Raw genomic sequence first — 18,816 nt, forward strand, 5'->3', positions numbered from 1 at the left:
CTGCAACGGACACTGAAACAGAAATCAAAATTTCGCCCAGTGTTCATTGCTGGAGCCAGCGTCTGAGTAGAAGAAAAAGAAGGCCTTCACGGTGGCTGCAACGGACACTGAAACAGAAATCAAAATTTCGCCCAGTGTTCATTGCTAGAGCCAGCGTGAGTAGAAAGAAAGAAGGTCTTCAGGGCGGCTGCAGCGGGCACTGAAGCAGAAATCAAGAATTTTTGTCCGTGTTTCATTGCTAGAGCAGCGTCTGAGTAGAAGAAAAGAACGGCTTCATTGCGGCTGCAACAGACACTGAAGCAGAAATCAGAATTTCGCCCAGTGTTCATTGCTAGAGCCAGCGTCTGAGTAGAAGAAAAGAAGGTCTTCAGGGCGGCTGCAACGGACACTGAAACAGAAATCAAAATTTCGCCCAGTGTTTATTGCTAAACCAGCATCTGGTAGAAAAATTGGCCTTCATTGCAGTTTGCAGCAGACACTGAAGCAGAAATCAGAATTTCATTAGTGTTCATTGCTAGAGCCAGCGTGTGAGTAGAAGAAAAGAAGGTCTTCAGGGCGGCTGCAACGGACACTGAAACAGAAATCAAAATTTCGCCCAGTGTTCATTGCTAGAGCCAGCGTGTGAGTAGAAAAAGAAGGTCTTCAGGGAGGCTGCAACAAACACTGAAACAGAAATCAAAATTTTGTCCAGTGTTCATTGCTAGAGCCAGCGTGTGAGTAAGAAAGAAAAGAGGTCTTCAGGGCGGCTGCAACAGACACTGAAACAGGGAAATCAAAATTTGTCCCGTGTTCATTGCTAGAGCCAGCGTCTGGAGTAGAAGAAAGAAGGTCATCAGGGCGGCTGCAGCGGACACTGAAGCAATCAAGCCCAGTGTTCATTGCTAGAGCCAGCGATAATGATAGAAAAAAGGTCTTCAGGGCGGCTGCAACAGACACTGAAACGAAATCAAGAATTTTGTCCAGTGAGTAGAAGAAAAAGAAGGTCTTCAGGGCGGCTGCAACGGACACTGAAACGAAATCAGAATTTCGCGTGTTCATTACTGGAAACCAGCGTAAAGTAGAAGAAAAAGTCTTCAGGGCGGCTGCAACGGACGCAAACAGAAATCGATTTCCGCCCAGTGTTCATTGCTAGAGCCAGCGTGTGGTAGAAGAAAAAGAAGGTCTTCAGGGCGGCTGCAACGGACACTGAAACAGAAATCAGGCTCGCCCAGTGTTCATTGCCAGAGCCAGCATTAGTAGAAAGAAGGTCTTCAGGGCGGCTGCAACAGACACTGAAACAGAAATCAAATTCGCCCAGTGTTCATTGCTAGAGCTTCGTGTGAAGTAGAAAAAAGAAGGTCTTCAGGGTGGCTGCAGCAGACACTGACAATCAGAATTTCGCCCAGTGTTCATTGCTAGAGCAGCGTGTGGTAGAAGTAAAGAGGTCTTCCAGGGCGGCTGCAGCGGACACTGAAACAGAAATCAAAATTTCGCCCAGTGTTCATTGCTAGAGCCAGCGTGTGTAGAAGAAAAGAAGGTCTGGGCGGCTGCAACGGGCACTGAAACAGAAATCAGAATTTCGCCCAGTGTTCATTGCTAGAAACAAGCGTGTGAGTAGAAGAAAAGAAGGTCTGCAGGGCGGCTGCGGGCACTGAAACAGAAATCAGAATTTCGCCCAGTGTTGTGCTGGAAACAGCGTGTGAGTAGAAGAAAAGAAGGTCTTCGGGGCGGCTGCAACGGCACTGAAACGAAATCAGAATTTCGTAGTGTTCATTGCTAGGCCTTGAGCGTCTGAGTAGAAGAAAAAGAAGGTCTTCAGGGCGGCTGCAATGGACACTGAAACAGAAATCAGAATTTCGCCCAGTGTTCATTGCCAGAGCCACCATCTGAGTAGAAGAAAAAGGTTTTCAGGGCGGCTTCAATGGACACTGAAACAGAAATCAAAAAGTCATACGGTGTTCATTGCCAGAGCCAGGCGTCTGAGTAAAGAAAAGGTCTTCACGGCGGCTACAACGGACTCTGAAACAGAAATCAAATTTCACCCGGTGTTCATTGCTGAAACCACCATCTGAGTAGAAGAAAAGGTGTTCAGGGCGGCTGCAGCGGACACTGAAGCAGAAATCTGATGTTTCGCCCAGTGTTCATTGTTATAGCCAGCATCTGAGTAGAAGAAAAGGTCTTCACGGCAGCTGCAACAGACACTGAAACAGAAATCAAAATTTCGCCCAGTGATAATTGCTGGAGCCAGCATCTGAGTAGAAGAAAAAGAAGGTCTACAGGGCAGCTGCAACGAGCACTAAAACAGAAATCAGAATTTAGCCCAGTGTTTATTACAGAGCCAGCGTCTGAGTAAGAAAGAAAAAGGTCTTCCAGGGCGGCTGCAACGGACACTGAAACAGATATCAAGAATTTCTTGATGTTCATTGCTGAGCGCAGCGTCTGAAGTAAGAAAAAAGGAGTCTTCATGGTGGCTGCAATGGACACCGAAACAGAAATCAAAATTTCGCCAAGTGTTCATTGCTAGTCCCAGCGTCTGAGTAGAAGGAAAAGAAGGTCTTCAGGGGCGGCTGCAACGGACGCAAAGCAAAATCAAATTCCCTTGCGTTGTTCATTGCTAGAGCCAGCGTGTGAGTAGAAGAAAAGAGGGTCTTCAGGGCGGCTGCGGACACTGAAACTGAAATCAAATTTCGCCCAGTGTTCATTGCTAGAGCCAGCGTGTGAGTAAAGAAGGTCTTCAGGGCGGCTGCAGGACGCAGAGCGAAGTAAAATTTCGCCCGGTGATTTCATTGGCACAAACCAGCGAAGAAGGTCTTCAGGGCGGCTGCAGACCACTTTGGAACAGAAATCAGAATTTCGCCCAGTGTTCATTACTAGAAACCAGCGATGTGAAGTAAAGTAAGAAAGGTCTTCAGGGCTGCAGCGGACACTGAAACAGAAATCAAAATTTCGCCCAGTGTTCATTGCTAAGAGCCAGTGTGTGAGTGAAAAGAAGATCTGCAGGGCGGCTGCAGCAGGCACTGGTAGAGTAAATTTCTTGAGTGTTCATTGCTAGAGCAAGTGTGTGAATTAGAGAGAAAAGAAGGTCTGCAGGGCGGCTGCAACGGGCACTGAAACAGAAATCAGAATTTCGCCCAGTGTTCATTGCTAGAGCAAGCGTGTGAGTAGAAGAAAAAGAAGGTCTTCAGGGCGGCTGCAACGGGCACTGAAACAGAAATCAGAATTTCGCCCAGTGTTCATTGCTAGACCCAGCGTCTGAGTAGAAGAAAAGAAAGGTCTTTGGGAGCAGCTGCAATGGACACTGGTAAGAAATCAGAATTTCGCCAGTGTTCATTGCCGGAGAGCCAGCATTTCTGAGTAGAAGAAAAAGGTTTTCAGGGCGGCTTCAATGGACACTGAAACAGAAATCAAAATTCCGCACGGTGTTCATTGCCAGAGCCAGCGTCTGAGTAAAAGAAAAAGGTCTTCACGGCGGCTACAACGGACTCTGAAACAGAAATCAAAATTTCACCCAGTGTTCATTGCTAGAGCCACCATCTGAGTAGAAGAAAAAGGTCTTCCAGGGCGGCTGCAACGGACACTGAAACAGAAATCAGTATTTCGCCAGTGTTCATTGTTAGCCAGCATCTGGTAGAAGAAAAGGTCTTCCACGGCAACTGCAGCAGACGCAAAGCAAAAGTAAAATTTCGCCCAGTGATAATTGCTGGAGCCAGCATCTGAGTAGAAGAAAAAGAAGGTCTACAGGGCAGCACAACGAGCACTAAACAGAAATCGAATTTCGCCCAGTGTTTGTGCTAGAGCCAGCATCTGGAGTAGAAAAAGGTCTTCAGGGCGGCTGCATGGACACTGAAACAGATATCAAAATTTCGCCAGTGTTCATTGCTAGACGCAGCGTCTGAAGTAGAAAAAGAAAGGTCTTCAGGGTTGGCTGCAATGGACACCGACAAAATCAAAATTTCGCCAAGTGTTCATTGCTAGACCCAGCGTCTGGTAGAAGGAAAGAAGAGCCAGTGACTGAGTAAAAGAAAAGGTCTTCACACGGCGGCTACAACGAACTCTGGAAACCAGAAATCAAAATTTCACCCAGTGTTCATTGCTGGTCAGCATCTGAGTAGAAGAAAAAGGTCTTCAGGGCGGCTGCAACGGACACTGAAACAGAAATTTCGCCAAGTGTTCATTGTTGAAACCAGTGTCTGAGTAAGAAAAGAAGGTCTTCAGGGCAGCTGCAACGGGCTGAGAGCAAGTGAATTTCGCCCGAGTGTTCATTGCTAGAGCCAGCGTACAGGTAGAAGAAAAAGGCCTTCAGGGCGGCTGCAGCAGACACTGGAAACAGAGATAAATATTTCGCCAGTGTTCATTGCTAGAGCCAGCGTCTGAGTAAAAGAAAAAGAAGCTTTCGGTGGCTGCAATGGACGCACAAACAGAAATCAAAATTTCCTTGGTGTTCATTGCTAGAGCCAAGCGTCTGAGTAAAGAAAAGGTCTGCAGGACGGCTGCAACGAGGACACTAAAACAGGAAATCAAAAATTTCGCCCAGTGTTCATTAGAGCCAGCATCTGAGTAGAAAAAAGGTCCTCGGGGCAGCTGCAGCAGACACTGAAAAAGAAATCAAATTTCGCCCCACCGTTCATTACCAGAGCCAGCGTGTTAGTAGAAGAAAAGGAAGGTCTTTAGGGCTCCTGCAGCAGACACTAAAACGAAATCAAAATTTCGCCCAGAGTTCATTGCTAGAGCCAGCGTCTGAGTAGAAGAAAAAGAAGGCCTTCAGGGTGCCTGCAACAGACTCTGAAACAAATCAGAATTTCGCCCAGTGTTGTTACTGAAACCAGCGTCTGAGTAAAAAAAAGAAAGTCTTCAGGGCGACTGCAATGGACACTGAAACAGAAATCAGAATTTCACCTGTTCATTGCTAGAGCCAGCGTCTGAAATAGAAGAAAAAGGTCTTCAGGCTGCTGCAACGGACACTGAAACAATCAAAATTTCGCCCAGTGTTTATTGTTTAGAGCCAGCATCTGAGTAGAAGAAAAGAAACGGCTTCATGCGGTTGAAGACACTGAAACAGAAATCAGAATTCGCCAGTGTTCATTGCTAGAGCCAGCGTGTGAGTAGAAAAAGAAGGTCTTAGGGCGTACGTGGACACTGAAACAGAAATCGAAATTCGCCCAGTGTTCATTGCGGAGCTAACATCTAGTAGAAGAAAAGAAGGCCTTCAGGGCGCCTGCAACGAACACTGAAAAATCAGAATTTCGCCTGGTGTTGCTAAACCAGCGTCTGATAGAGAAAGAAAAGGTCTTGGGGCAGCTGCAACAAACGCGACAGAAATCAAATTTCGCCCAGTGTTCATTTGCTGAAACCAGCATCTGAGTAGAAGGTTCAGCGGCTGCAACGGACACTGAAACTGAAATCAAATTTAAGCCCAGTGTTTGTATGACCAAGATCTGAAGTAAAAAGAAAAAGAACGGCTTCATTGCGGCTGCAACGGACGCTGAAACGAAATCCAGAATTTACGCCCAGTGTTCATTGCTAGAACCAGCGATCTGAAGTAGAAAAGAAGGTCTTTGGGGCCTTTGCAATGGACACTTGGAAACCAGAAATCAGAATTTCGCCCGGTGTTCATTGCTAGAGCAATGTCTGATGAAGAAAAAGAAGGTCTTTAAGGTGGCTACAACGGACAATGAAACAGAAATAAAAATTTGGCCAGTGTTCATTGCTGGAACCAGTGTCTGGTAGAGAAGAAAGAAGGTCTTCACGGCAGCTGCAGTGGACACTGAAACAGAAATTAAAATTTCGCCCAGTGTTCATTGCTCGGGCCAGCGTCTGAGTAGAAGAAAAAGAAGGTCTCCAGGGCGGCTGCAACGGGCACTGATACAGAAGTCAAAATTTCGCCCAGTGTTCATTGCTAGAGCCAGCGTCTGAGTAGAAGAATAGAAGGTCTTCATTGCGGCTGCAGCAGACACTGAAACAGAAATCAAAATTTCGCCCAGTGTTCATTGCTAGGTCCTGTGATGTGCAGTTGTACAAAATGTGGGCATATCACTGTCGCAGCAATCATGTTCCTTGCTGCGGCATCAATCAAAAGTGGCTTAGTTGTAAGTGATGCAACATCAGCAATCCTTTGGGATTTACAGTATGGAATGAGAATCTTATTAAAAGCTTACAATCATGAAAAGCAAATACTCTCATTCGTCACCAAGAACATGTAATTTGACTCCTTTACAGATAAGTTAAAGCTTAGAATATTTAGCCATGAAAATAAACTACAGACATTTCAGTTATAAATTCAATTGTATATTTACATTATTAAATATATACTGCCTTAGTTATCTTTTGATATTAAAACTATTGTTATGGATGTTTGAGATTAGTTTAATTAACCAATACAACTTCTTCATTTGCAATGTCATAGCAAATGAGTTAATAAAATTTTCATACTATATCAGAATTTATAAGTCAATAATTTTTTAAGGAAATTGTGCAAGCTATATAATTTTTATAATTTTATTCACTTGAGAACTTTTTCAAAGTACTTTATCATCAAATAATCCCATACCATGATAAAGTGCCACCTAGATAACAATGACCATAAATTGGCATTTTAAAAATAAAAGTTTTATGAAAAGTTGCTGTTATGCTTCTGTGTTTGAAAGTAATAAAGTGCTTATTATTTGAATAATATAGTGTTGCTGTGTTGATTATTGTCAATATATGCATTCATTCTTTAATATTTTTGATTTTACCATTTTTTCCTTCATGAGGTAAGTCATCAGCTTTCTCGATTTCTGGTGACATTTTGGGTATTTATGACTATAATATAGCCATAAAAAAGTTAAAGATTTATATATCATTTTATATATCGTGGAAGAGCTCATTAAAGGAACATTTTGAGTGATAAATAGGCCTTCTGCGTTAATTTTCAAGGAGATATGGTATTTTTAAGGTCAGGTACCCAGAGTTTACAGGTCGAAATTATCACCTAAATAGTGAAATTGAGCCTAAATTTCTCACTTGCGCAGTTTCAGAAAGTCCCACCTGATTTTTCAGATAATTCAAGGCCATGGACTACCAGTGTTCATTAGAAACCAGCGTCTGGGTAGAGAAAGAAAAGAAGGTCTTCACGGCGTCTGCAACGGACACTGAAACAAATAAAATTTCGCACGGTGCTAAAAAAGGGCCTTTAACCTGTCCATAATTTTCCGCTTTATCGTTTGATCATTTTACTGTGGCATAGAGAGCAGGTTGTTTTGAAGCCATCGATGGCGCGATATATCTATGAACCAATTTTAGTGTTTTCTTAATAACTAATAGATTTTACATGATGTTAAAAAATTCTCCCAAAATTGTAAACGTAGTTTTGAAATAATATTTGAATGGTAGATTAACGATATTTCCTTTGTCGATTTTATAATATATGAATATTTTAAGTAGATTTCTTTCAAGATTCTCTATACAAAGTTACCTGCGTCTCTATTGTTCTTGAAAAATCCCCAAACAATTTTCACTTAAATAAAAAATACATTACTTAAAATCAAAAAATATGATGTTTTAGGCAATATTGCCACTGTTACTGCATCTGTGGATAGGTGTTTGTGATTTATAAGAAACACAGAAAGAAGATTGTCAAGCTTGTCTCCAAACTAAGGTTATCATAAGATTCCAAAAGGCATTAGAATGCCAGTTCAATTTTCAAATGTCCTGAGAGCAGCGATCAATTTCGAATGGTTCATTACCAGGTACACCAGGAAATCTAAAAATTTTTAACATAAAACGACTGACATTCTACACTGAAGGGATCCTTAGCACCATAATGTTGCTGGTAAGTGAAATGATAACATGAATAAAGCACACAAGTTCTTTTCAACTAAAGTATTGATCTCCTTCATTGTAAAGTTCCCATCTGTAAGTGTGTGAGTTCTTGCATTATTATCAATGGCAGTTTGAACGCATGCTTCAATGGAACGTCGACATTCGAAAAAACCTTCATTTCACACGAATCAAGAAGTGTACTGCTTTGGCCCCACTCATCTGAGTGCTTTCGTTTGACGATTTAGGATGGAATCGTCGCCTTCCAGTTATTCCGGAGGAGCCTTTTTTTGGAATGGCACTTTATTATTGCTTTATTTTTCATGCGTGGTTGTAAATATAATTTAAAATCCCTACTTCTCAATACGTCTGCTTGGTTGGCCAAACTAATGACCTAATTCTTTGCTTTATCTTGTTTTCATTTTATAAACAGTCCTTCTCAGAAATACCTGTATTTAGGAAAAGTTTATATGTGCATGACATTTTTCAGGATTTGGTCTGCGTATCTGTCACTAATGTGATGAGATAAACTAACTTTTCAGATCTATTCGTTTGTCAATATCTTGACATTATTACTCCTGATTGAAGCTCCTTAGCAATTGTCATCTCGTCCACTTTGTATTCTGTAATTAAATGTTTAAATGTTAATATCCTTCAAGCTCTGGCCCAGTTCTGAAGTTCAGAACCAGTTAATTAATTAGATGGAGAATGGCTCAGAAATTGTGACTATTCCCAGATGGCTTCTAGAATATTTTCATTCTATTCGGTTAGAGCTGCTTATGCAGTATTATGTATGGTTCCAGATGGGGCCAGGCATCATTATGAGTTTCCAACAAAGTAAACATAATATTCTAGAAACATTTAATTGCAAGTTGTCACAATTTTTGGCTAAAAGAATTGCCACCTTACAGATTGATACTGTGCACTTTGGTTTGTAAAATGTATTGCCTTAGAGTGTCATTTTTTCCCAATTTCTTTTAATGATAAAGTCATTGTGATAAGATTTGAAATAGTTAACAGTAATAGTTTTTTATAGAATATTTACTTTAGCAGATTATATCTTTAAAATAACAAATAATATCTTTATTAAGGTTTTTCTTGGAACCTTTGAGCTTAAGCTTTCATCCATTAAAACTGATCTCCTTGATACTTTTTATTCATGGCCAATTTTTAGTATAATTTAATTTTTGGGTCAAATCACTGATAAAATCCGGAACTTTATGAACAATTCTAGTTGAAAATTCTGACAGTTAACTCTATTGTTGAAAAGATATCTATGTTCGTTCTAATCTCAGTCACTTTAATCGTTCTTCTCAAAAGCATAATTTGACAGATGGATTTAAAAAGGCTGATTTTTTATAGTGAAACAGTGTCGGTCAGTCAACGCAAAGTTGTTTGACACTTGAAAGATTCTGATTATTTTGTAAACGAGGAAGCGAAGGTAAATGATGGCAGAATAACTAGTTCATGACTTTCCGCAACTAAAAGCTCTTTTTCAGTTTTATTTATTAATTCCAAACCATCATGACATCGCAATTTCTGAGGACTGATTTTATCTGCAGACAAAAAGAGTAAAACTTTGCTCTCAATTAGATTCTGAGAGACAAAAGCCTGATGGATAAAGCTAGAATGAATATTGGTAACATGGAAATGTTTGAGTTATAATGGTTTCATTAAATGATGGTGAGGAATAAGGTCAATGATAAAAAGTGTAAAATATAAGGTAAGCCAAGCAAAAGAGGCAGCAGGAGCTATACAAATGCTCTATTTCTGAGAAAGTAGTGTCCGGACTGTAAGAGAAGAATTTTGCACAAACTTATCTGAGCATAAGAGAATCGTAAAAAGCACAGACGTGAGATGTCAACAGATATATGAGGAGCAAAACTGTTTCCAAGCCTTTATAGCTTTGGATTTTTTAAAACATCTTGATTAATGGAATTATAAGTCCATTGGATCAGCTTATTCCCTATTCTTTGTTTATATGCTGTTTGTTTGTAATGCAAAATTTGTTTTTCGAGAATTTAACCATTTATTAGGTCATATTTTATATCTAGTCCATAATCTTTCACATTTTGGCTTCCAACATAACGGTATTTTTTTTTTTGGATGCTCCTGTTTCTTCAAGAATTTTTTGTCCTCCGTGAATTAAGTCGTTATTTTAATTTTATTCATTTCCTCACTTCTTACACATCTACTTCACTAATATTGACTATTCTTACTTTTTATGTTTCACTTTCCAGTTTCGTGTCTAAAGCATGAAAACATTTCATGCGTCAAATTTTGGATGTTTGAAGTATTATTGGTAATGACTATAGAGTTCACGCCTTCTTACACACTCCAGCAATAACAAATAGTGAAATATTGCAAATGTAACACTAGGTCAAATGTTACAGACATGATTAAAACAGTTAATAATAATAATAATAATAATAATAATAATAATAATAATAATAATAATAATAATAATAATAATAATAATGGCTGTTTCAAGGGCATTCAATTTATATAGAGTTTTCTCTGTTCTTCTTAAGACCTTCTTTTCGTCAGCTTTGTAGCTGGTGTACCAAGTTTCCAAAGGACATAAAAAGTTTTCTCGTTATTTCAATTTTATTACCTCAGACGTTTCAAACGCGCTCTGGCGATTATTTTCCTGTATGTTACCTGTATTTAGGAAAGGATTTCATATTATGACATTTTTCAGGATTTGGTCTGCTGTTATCTGTCACTAATGTGATGAGATAAACTAACTTTTCAGATCTATTCGTTTGTCAATATCTTGACATTGTGCTCCTGATTAGGCTCCTTAGCAATTGTCATCGTCCACTTTGTATTCTGTAATTAAATGTTTAAATGTTAATATCCTTCAAGCTCTGGCCCAGTTCTGAAGTTCAGAGCCAGTTAATTAATTAGATGGTCAGTTATTAAGCTGCATTAAGGCTGGTCACGGGTTGTTGACGAAATCGGCCCCTTAGCGTTGAGATCTTTTAGATCTAACCGGTGTTAGTGGCTGGGGCTGGGTGGTGGCTCAGTTTACTCCTACTAATTAATGGCCCAGGAATATAGACCATCCAATTGATGATGCCTCCTGTGTCCGGTGCTGGCTCTCTGTCTGTCTGTCTGTCTGTCTGTCTCTCTCTCTCTCTCTCTCTCTCTCTCTCTCTAGAGTGGAGGAGAGACAGAGAAAGGGAGATAGACAGAGGAAACCAGCACCAGACACAGGAGGGCATATCACCTGGACGGTCTGTAATCCTAGCCACACCGGTAGGGGACAACCGAGCCAACACCTACTTACTAAAATGTTTCCTGGAACAAGGTTTCTGTCCATTAACTACGTTTACCAAATGGTATTCTACAGTTCTCATTGTTTGTATATCGTATTCACCTTTTACACAGGTTTCAAAATCACTGTGAAAAATGTTCATAGAAAGTGTGGTTAAATAGCTCCCCCTAACTAGGTACCGCTGCCATCACGTGCATGTATCCACTTATGCATATTAAAGATCTACCACAGCTTGCCAATCAAGATCATTAGGGACGGAATTAAAGAAAGACGAGGCGCGTTCCGGCTAATGAATAAATATCAGCCAGAATTTGTAATTCATCGGAAGCGAACGTGTGAATTGGTAATTCGGAAAAAGTTGAGTTTATTCTACATGAATTTGCTTGCAAAGCACACCGAAAACGATTGGTTATAAAAAAGAAAGCAAAACGCTGAATATCACTGAATGATATAACCCCAAGTCACGTCAATCTCATCAGAGCTGCGATGTTCCATCATTTTTTTAAAGCAATGAATTGTGCAAATAATATCACAGTGTCTGGAACACAATAGCGGTGACAAGTGACAAGCGAGTTGATACGTTTTGTACAGGAAGAGAATGTGAATCGTGACATCAAAGACAAATACACAGAGGCAATGGATCATAGAGGCAACGTTGCAACATTTTCCTGCAAATGGGATGCAGACGATCAGAAAAAGACTGTTGATAACAATATAAAAAAAATCGGTCCATAGCCAAATTACCGGAATACGTTTTCTATGCAGTTTTTAAAGTTACTATCTTTCATTATTCGAGGCTGATAAATTTTACAGGTTTCGATATCAATCAAAAATCCATTTGCGGTTCTTGAATCATTATGAAATTCTAAGAAGTATAGACGATAAAATAAATTAAATCATTCCCCATTATATTGTAAAATAAGAAAATACTCTGAACTATACTGTTAAAAATTATGCATATCTAATTCAGATGAGCAAACTTATTTCTCCTAAATTGCTAGATAAAAGCAAAAACGAGCAATGAGAAAAATAAGAAGAAACAAAGTAAAAGATTGATTTCCGAAGGTATAAAGATCAACCATGAGGCGCTGTCACGCGGATAAGTACAAGTGGAAAAAGAAAAGGCAAACTCTGCGGAAAGGTTAGTGAGGAACGGAAGGAGTTCATTCAAGTAATGTTGTGCCGGGGGTAAAAGGAGAAATTATACAAGATTAATTTTCGACTACAGTAGTTCCTCGCATACTGTAAGTTACAGAACGAAACCATACAAACAACGATAGTTTTGATGCCTTCAGAGTTCCGTACAGAAAGTGAAGGTTTAAATTAGATCAGGTATAAAGCCTAAAATGCGATAATATCCTTTAATATAAGAAAGAACGAGCCACCAACCGATCAACGGTCGTCAAGTGCGAAACGGGTGGCTTTTACAGTACACGAATAAGACGGACAGACGGGGTAACCTAGTATAAACTAATGGCAAGGTATTTCAATCCCTTCTGAATCTGCCAGAAACCGGAAAAATGTCAGAAATATTCGAACGCCATCAGTTTATTATTCAGTTCCCGACGTCGATGAAATTCGGAGCCCAATTCAGCCTCATGCAGTTTTGATGCTCTGGATTTCGGTTTCTACCTCGGATTCATTCCGTCTGACTAGACACGACAAAAACATTCAGTCGGCGTGACAAAAGGTTTTAGTAATTCATGCAGAAAGGTTTAGTTCTCTCCTTTTACCGGAAAGGGAAGCGTCGTGAGAACCTGGTAAGGGGTCAGAATGAAATTCAGGGATTACCGTTTACCAAACAAATTTCAGAAGATTTCACCCTATAACTCCATACGGAATATCCCTAAAAGAATAAGAAAAAAAAGCCAGAAATTATATTAGAGATGTCAAAACTCTTACTGTTACCATTTTTAGCCCAGACCAGTAAACAACAAGCAAATAACTATCACAGAGGACATTGCTGAATAAATCATAAACAAATAAGAATATTTTGTTTAAACAGTGGTTTTCTCTTCTTTTAGCCAAGTGTATTGGTATAGAACATTTCGTTCATTTTCCGTTTCATCTGCTTGAAAATTACTGTGGCTTACAATTGTAATAAATTATATATGCTTCTTTCACCTTTGTATTTCGACATTTTAAAAGTACAATATGCAAAATCATCAAATCAGTTTTGCAATTCATCATAAGTACCATGAAGGCCGATTTATCGCAAACGTATAAGCAATTACAAAGAAAAAATTAATGTTTTCTCCAACATGCTTTATTGGCTTGTACGATTTTAATCAGTTCCTCATACATACATTACACACAGATACATGCTGGTGTGCATATACACTGACTGAACAGCATATACATACACACAGACACATATATGTATGTATATATATATATATATATATATATATATATATATATATATATATATATATATATATATATATATATATATATATATATATATATATATATATGTATATGTATGTATGCATGTAATATGTATGTATGTATGTATATGTGTGTTAATGGGCCTATTCCCAGGTGAAACAGAACCATCATTGCTTTATCTGTTGTAAGAACAGGTTCAATCATCTTACTTCTCTGAGATGTCTGTGGTAGCGCAGCTCGCCCTGGGTCAGCAAATCCTTTCTCCATTGTCGTCTTCTCTCACTAGACCTATCTTTACACAAAGGCCTACTGGAATTAAACTCTGACGTACAAAACTAAACTTTATTGAAAAATTTAACGAAACTAACTCAACAAAAGCTGGTCGTAAATGGGGTGATTCACCCCTATCCATGAATTCATACCTAGGGGAAATACTGTTTCTAAATAATTCTATACCAATCAATACTAGTGAATAACACCCTGGACATCAAACAAAGTAATAAGGTCATAGTTCTTTTAGACCACAATATGTGTCATATAGTATGTAAGAGTAAAAACACCACTTCCAAAATATTCGTCCTCCCAGGACGAAACTCAGGCCTGTTAGAGGAACATATTACTATATTAAAACCTGAAATGATGTTGATTAACATACATTTTCAAAACAGAAAAATGCACAGGTAGATACTGATCAGTTTCACTGCAGCACTATTAGGTCTTCCTATCAAAATAATGTCTGTAAAGAGATAAGTGTTCATGAATCATGGTGCTGCTTTCTATAGCATTAATAACAGATTTCCCAGTGGCGATCTTCTAACACTACACCACTAACCAAACAGACCCAGATCTCTTAATGCGATGCCCCTGCAAGAGTCTATCCCCCAGTTAATACCGTGGGAGATTGCCCACACACACACACACACATTTCCAAAGTCAGCATAAATGCACCTGCAGCGAAGAGCCACTGACAGGTCAGCACATAGTTCTTCTAAAGTCATCCAAGACATAATAGGAACTCGGACCACCCATTTCCTGGACGCCCTCACAGATACGATAACTGTCAATCAAACGTTCAGTAGAGCCGGCTCAAAGTCGTCGCAAACTGTCTGCACTAGATACGAAAATTATTTGTGTCTGCGACTGATATTCCAATAACAGTTCATTTATGGAATGCACCACTTGAAATCTTGCATTCTTGATGGTATAAATAGTCTTGACAGCTTGCAATTGGCACAAACCCATGCTACTCTTCCCATCTTGAATTCCTGGTGACCCAACTGCGCTGAACGGCCTGCGACTGCGCAAGCCCATGTTGCATGCGGCGCTCACTAATCCTTTGCGCCAAAGCGATGTCTCTCAGCAACGATGGCAATTTATAGACGTCCTGCCTGACATCACCCCAAAAACCCTGGATCCTCTGAAGTGAAGACGCAGGCGTACAAATGGGCAGCCCCCTTATCTAACATATCCAGTTGAGGCTCATAGAGTCATTCATCAGGCGCTGCTATGGTGTATAAGCGTGAGCTGTTCATGTTGACAGTCAACCCAAAGGGTGCGTAGTCTACTCACTATGCCATGTATTACTGAACCTTAAAACCACAAAGGAAAAGGTCATATGATCAAACTGAAACACTTTCAAGTTTCTAACTGGATTTCAATCAACACTCTATCCAGGTACACTAACTTTAAGATACTAACCATACAAATTCTTCCCAGTGAAAGTATCACGAGAACCCTACCAATATACTGAATTCATTAGAGCAATTCGCTAAACATCTGAGGAAGTAAAATATCTCGTAAAGTCATTAAGTTTTACTGGTTGTAAATGCTGTCGATATAACAAGTTCTCAGCAAAACAGTAATTGGCTTATACTGGCAATCGCTCCTACGATCATAATAACTTCTGATTACCAATGTCACAGCCCTCTTACTCTAAAAGAGAACTGAAAAATCTAAATTTGGAAGTCATATTAAGAATCAGCCCTAATCCTATCCTAAGCCCTCACTGATTTACCCAAACCTGTAACATCAGACAGATTCTGTCCGATATATAGTCTGCCCCAACAAAAAAATCCTAAGTAACAGCATTTTATTCTGTAACTCTATACTCAAAGATATTGCGTCAGACGACTACTACACATCATAATATTCTCACATAATAACACACAGGCCTAACCTCACTATGAAATTAGCCCATGCCACGACTCACCCAAAGTCATGTGAATGTGAGACTTCAGCATAAAAAACAAAAGCAAGAATCTGTAAGATACCCGACCTCGAAACGGGAAAGAAAAAAGAAAACAAAGAAAAAGTAAATTCATATCTCTATAAAACTCTGGCAGTTTGCACTTACCCAACTAGTATTGCAACACAAAGCAAAACTCAACTCAGACAACTAAAGATTTGTATAACTCTATGTACCAACGTCCTCCCTCATTAAAAGAAAAACACCACAAGTTATACCCATTTACAACACATTAAAAAAAACAGAGAAAAAAATACAAAAATTATCATAACCACAGTACGACATAGGAATTAACCCATACGATGCCCATTAACCTGTCTTTTCAATTTTAGATCTATGTGTCCTTCAGAGACACCGTCGTTTTCATCTGAACAACAAATCTATTCCCCTTTCCTTTACAACACAGAAAGGACTAGAATTTAGGACCTAGCTTATGGTTCAACAGATTCCTGACATTTATTTTCACCAAAACCCTATCCCCCAGCAACTTTGTATCGGTTTTGCATTGCTCCTAGCTACCATGTCTCGTGCTTTCACTTAAAGATTCTTTGCAAGACGCCCATATCTCTCTTTCGCAGTGCAAGTAAGCACCCTGGTATCACCTGATGGAATAGACAACAAATCAAGGTCAGCAAACAGTGCCTAATTGAGAGCATTCAGTGGTATCACTAACCAGAGTATTTAAACTATGCTGCACCTGTGGCATATATCGATCCCAATTTACGTTGTTACCCGCTACCGTCATCCGAAGAGCTTCAATGACCTTCCTATTTGCTCGTTCACACAGGCCATTAGCCTCTGGTCTGAAGGAATATCGTGACCTTCACAGGCCATTACATCCGCAAGACACTCTAACGTCCTATTCACAAATCCTCTACCATTATCTGTAATCAGAACCTCCGGAACCCCCATAATGGCAAATATACCCATTAAAGAATCACGACTGACACCTCTTCGCTGTTTTATGGCTTCCATGGAAAAATCTACAAACCTAGTTAATTCGTCAGCAACCACCATCAGGTTCCTATGGCGCAACTAGATTCTGAAATTGCTTAGAATGTCCATTGTGGACTTGTAATGAGGTCTGGTAGGAATTGGGAATTGAACCCAATTAACAAGAAAGCGACCGATGGTTTACCGCAGCGTTACAAACTGAACGACTTCTCTGAGTCTTCTACCCGATGTGATCATATTTTTTCCAGAAGAATTGTCGTACATTCTGATATGTTTTCTCAATGTCACGGACTGCCAGACCTACGGTGAACAATATACAACATACGTAGGTACTAAACTCCTAGAATAACTGTTTTAGCGTGTTATCACCCTTGTCCTCACTATTCCTCAGTCTGTATCTAATTTTCCTAACTAACAAATTACCCACTCACATTGAAGCCATGCAAAAAGGCAACAACCCTTCCTAACTAATTCCCCTCTAAGAAAAGCTTTGCATCTCCCAAAATCTAATGCTTCATCTTGCTTAGCTTCTAAACTAATATCCCAGTCTATGCAATCTCCAGATACATAACATACATGAGTACCTGCATCAGAAAAACTACTAAAGGCATATATATTTAGAAAACAGCATCAAAATCCCTGATTGTCAGATGCAAGCTCACGGGGAAAGATCCGGCTTATTAAAAGATCCAACAATGATTGCCCAACAACAACGTTTGATATATTAAACTGAACACTGAGCTTTTTGTCACCACCCACCATAACAACTCATTACTACCTACGTGTCTTAAACTTCCAAGCTGTAAAATCCAATCGGATGGAGTCTTCAATCGAACTTCTGCATAAACATGCCCTATACTATCATAACTAGCGTCTGTTACCGCGTGAAAGGACGTTCCAAATCAGGAAACTTCAACACTGGGGATTCACTAAGGCATCCTTAATCTACGAAAAGCTACTTGCTGTTGATCTCTGTAAGATGTATGTTAGCTGATGAACCTTTATGGCGCTGCGCTGCCCATATAAAAATGGCGTCATTGTCCCGTCCACGAGGCTATCTGTACTTCCGTCTTCAGCTGTGAGTCGGCTGCAATAAGAATGCGAAACCATGTCGATATCATTTCCTGATCACTACCTAGCATTGGGCCCATGATACATACAAACTGCATATTCCCTCAGGACATCACAAGGAGATGTCAAACAGAAAAACCTTCACAAATCTATGGAAAAAATCCAGCCATGCCTTAGAATGACCCGAATCTACTTCTTACTCTTGAGGGATTTACCAAAATCTACAATTGCTAACATCATCATTCATTTAGCAACACCACTCTTTAGAAATGACGCGACCTAAATATACTATCGGCCTCTTGAGAAAATTACATGTATGAATATATGTACTTCCCTAATAGTATTACAAATCTGTATTCATTAACCTAGTAAATGTTGGACTGCGGATGATAAACCAAATAGCGACCGTGTGAACTCATAAAATGCCCCTTACGACAAAGAAAGCCATTAGCCTCTTGGCTCTCACTAAGCAGTACTTGCAAATACCCTTGCATCAGATTGATTGATGAATAAATGTTTCTTGCCCCAATCTCAATACGTAAATCTGGCAAACCACGTAAGCGGTGGCAATGCGAATGGTTTCTCGTTCAGTTCTAAGTCTACACAAACTCGGATGAACCATCCTTCTTGGGACTGCCAACTATGGAAAATTAAAAGTGATGAACTGGGCCTAACAATGCCTTCTTCTCCACTTATTAACCTCTTGTTCTACCTATTCCCTCTATATTAAAAGGAATCCTATGAAGGAGCAAAAATAGGCTTAGTTTTGTCCTCCAACTGAACCTTGCGTTCTAATACATTTGTTAACACTAACTTATCCCCTTTTAGTGTGACTATGTCCGCAAACTCGGCCAGACCATCTTCTACACCCCCAGCATATTCTTTATAACCAGCATTCCTTCTTTGATCCTTAAACTTGCCTCTTAGTCTATAAATCTACTTCTGAAAAACTACAAAAATCCCCAACAATAGCTACTGAATTATCTTCATCGACCCAGTCAACAAAGTCGATTGCATAAGTACCCTTCTGGTAATTACGAACTGAATCATTACAGTTTAGCAATTCCACAAGTGTCCCTAAGACTTGACGCCCTATTTA

This window comes from Macrobrachium rosenbergii, chromosome 53, assembly GCF_040412425.1.
Source record: "Macrobrachium rosenbergii isolate ZJJX-2024 chromosome 53, ASM4041242v1, whole genome shotgun sequence".
Lineage (NCBI taxonomy): Eukaryota > Metazoa > Arthropoda > Malacostraca > Decapoda > Palaemonidae > Macrobrachium > Macrobrachium rosenbergii.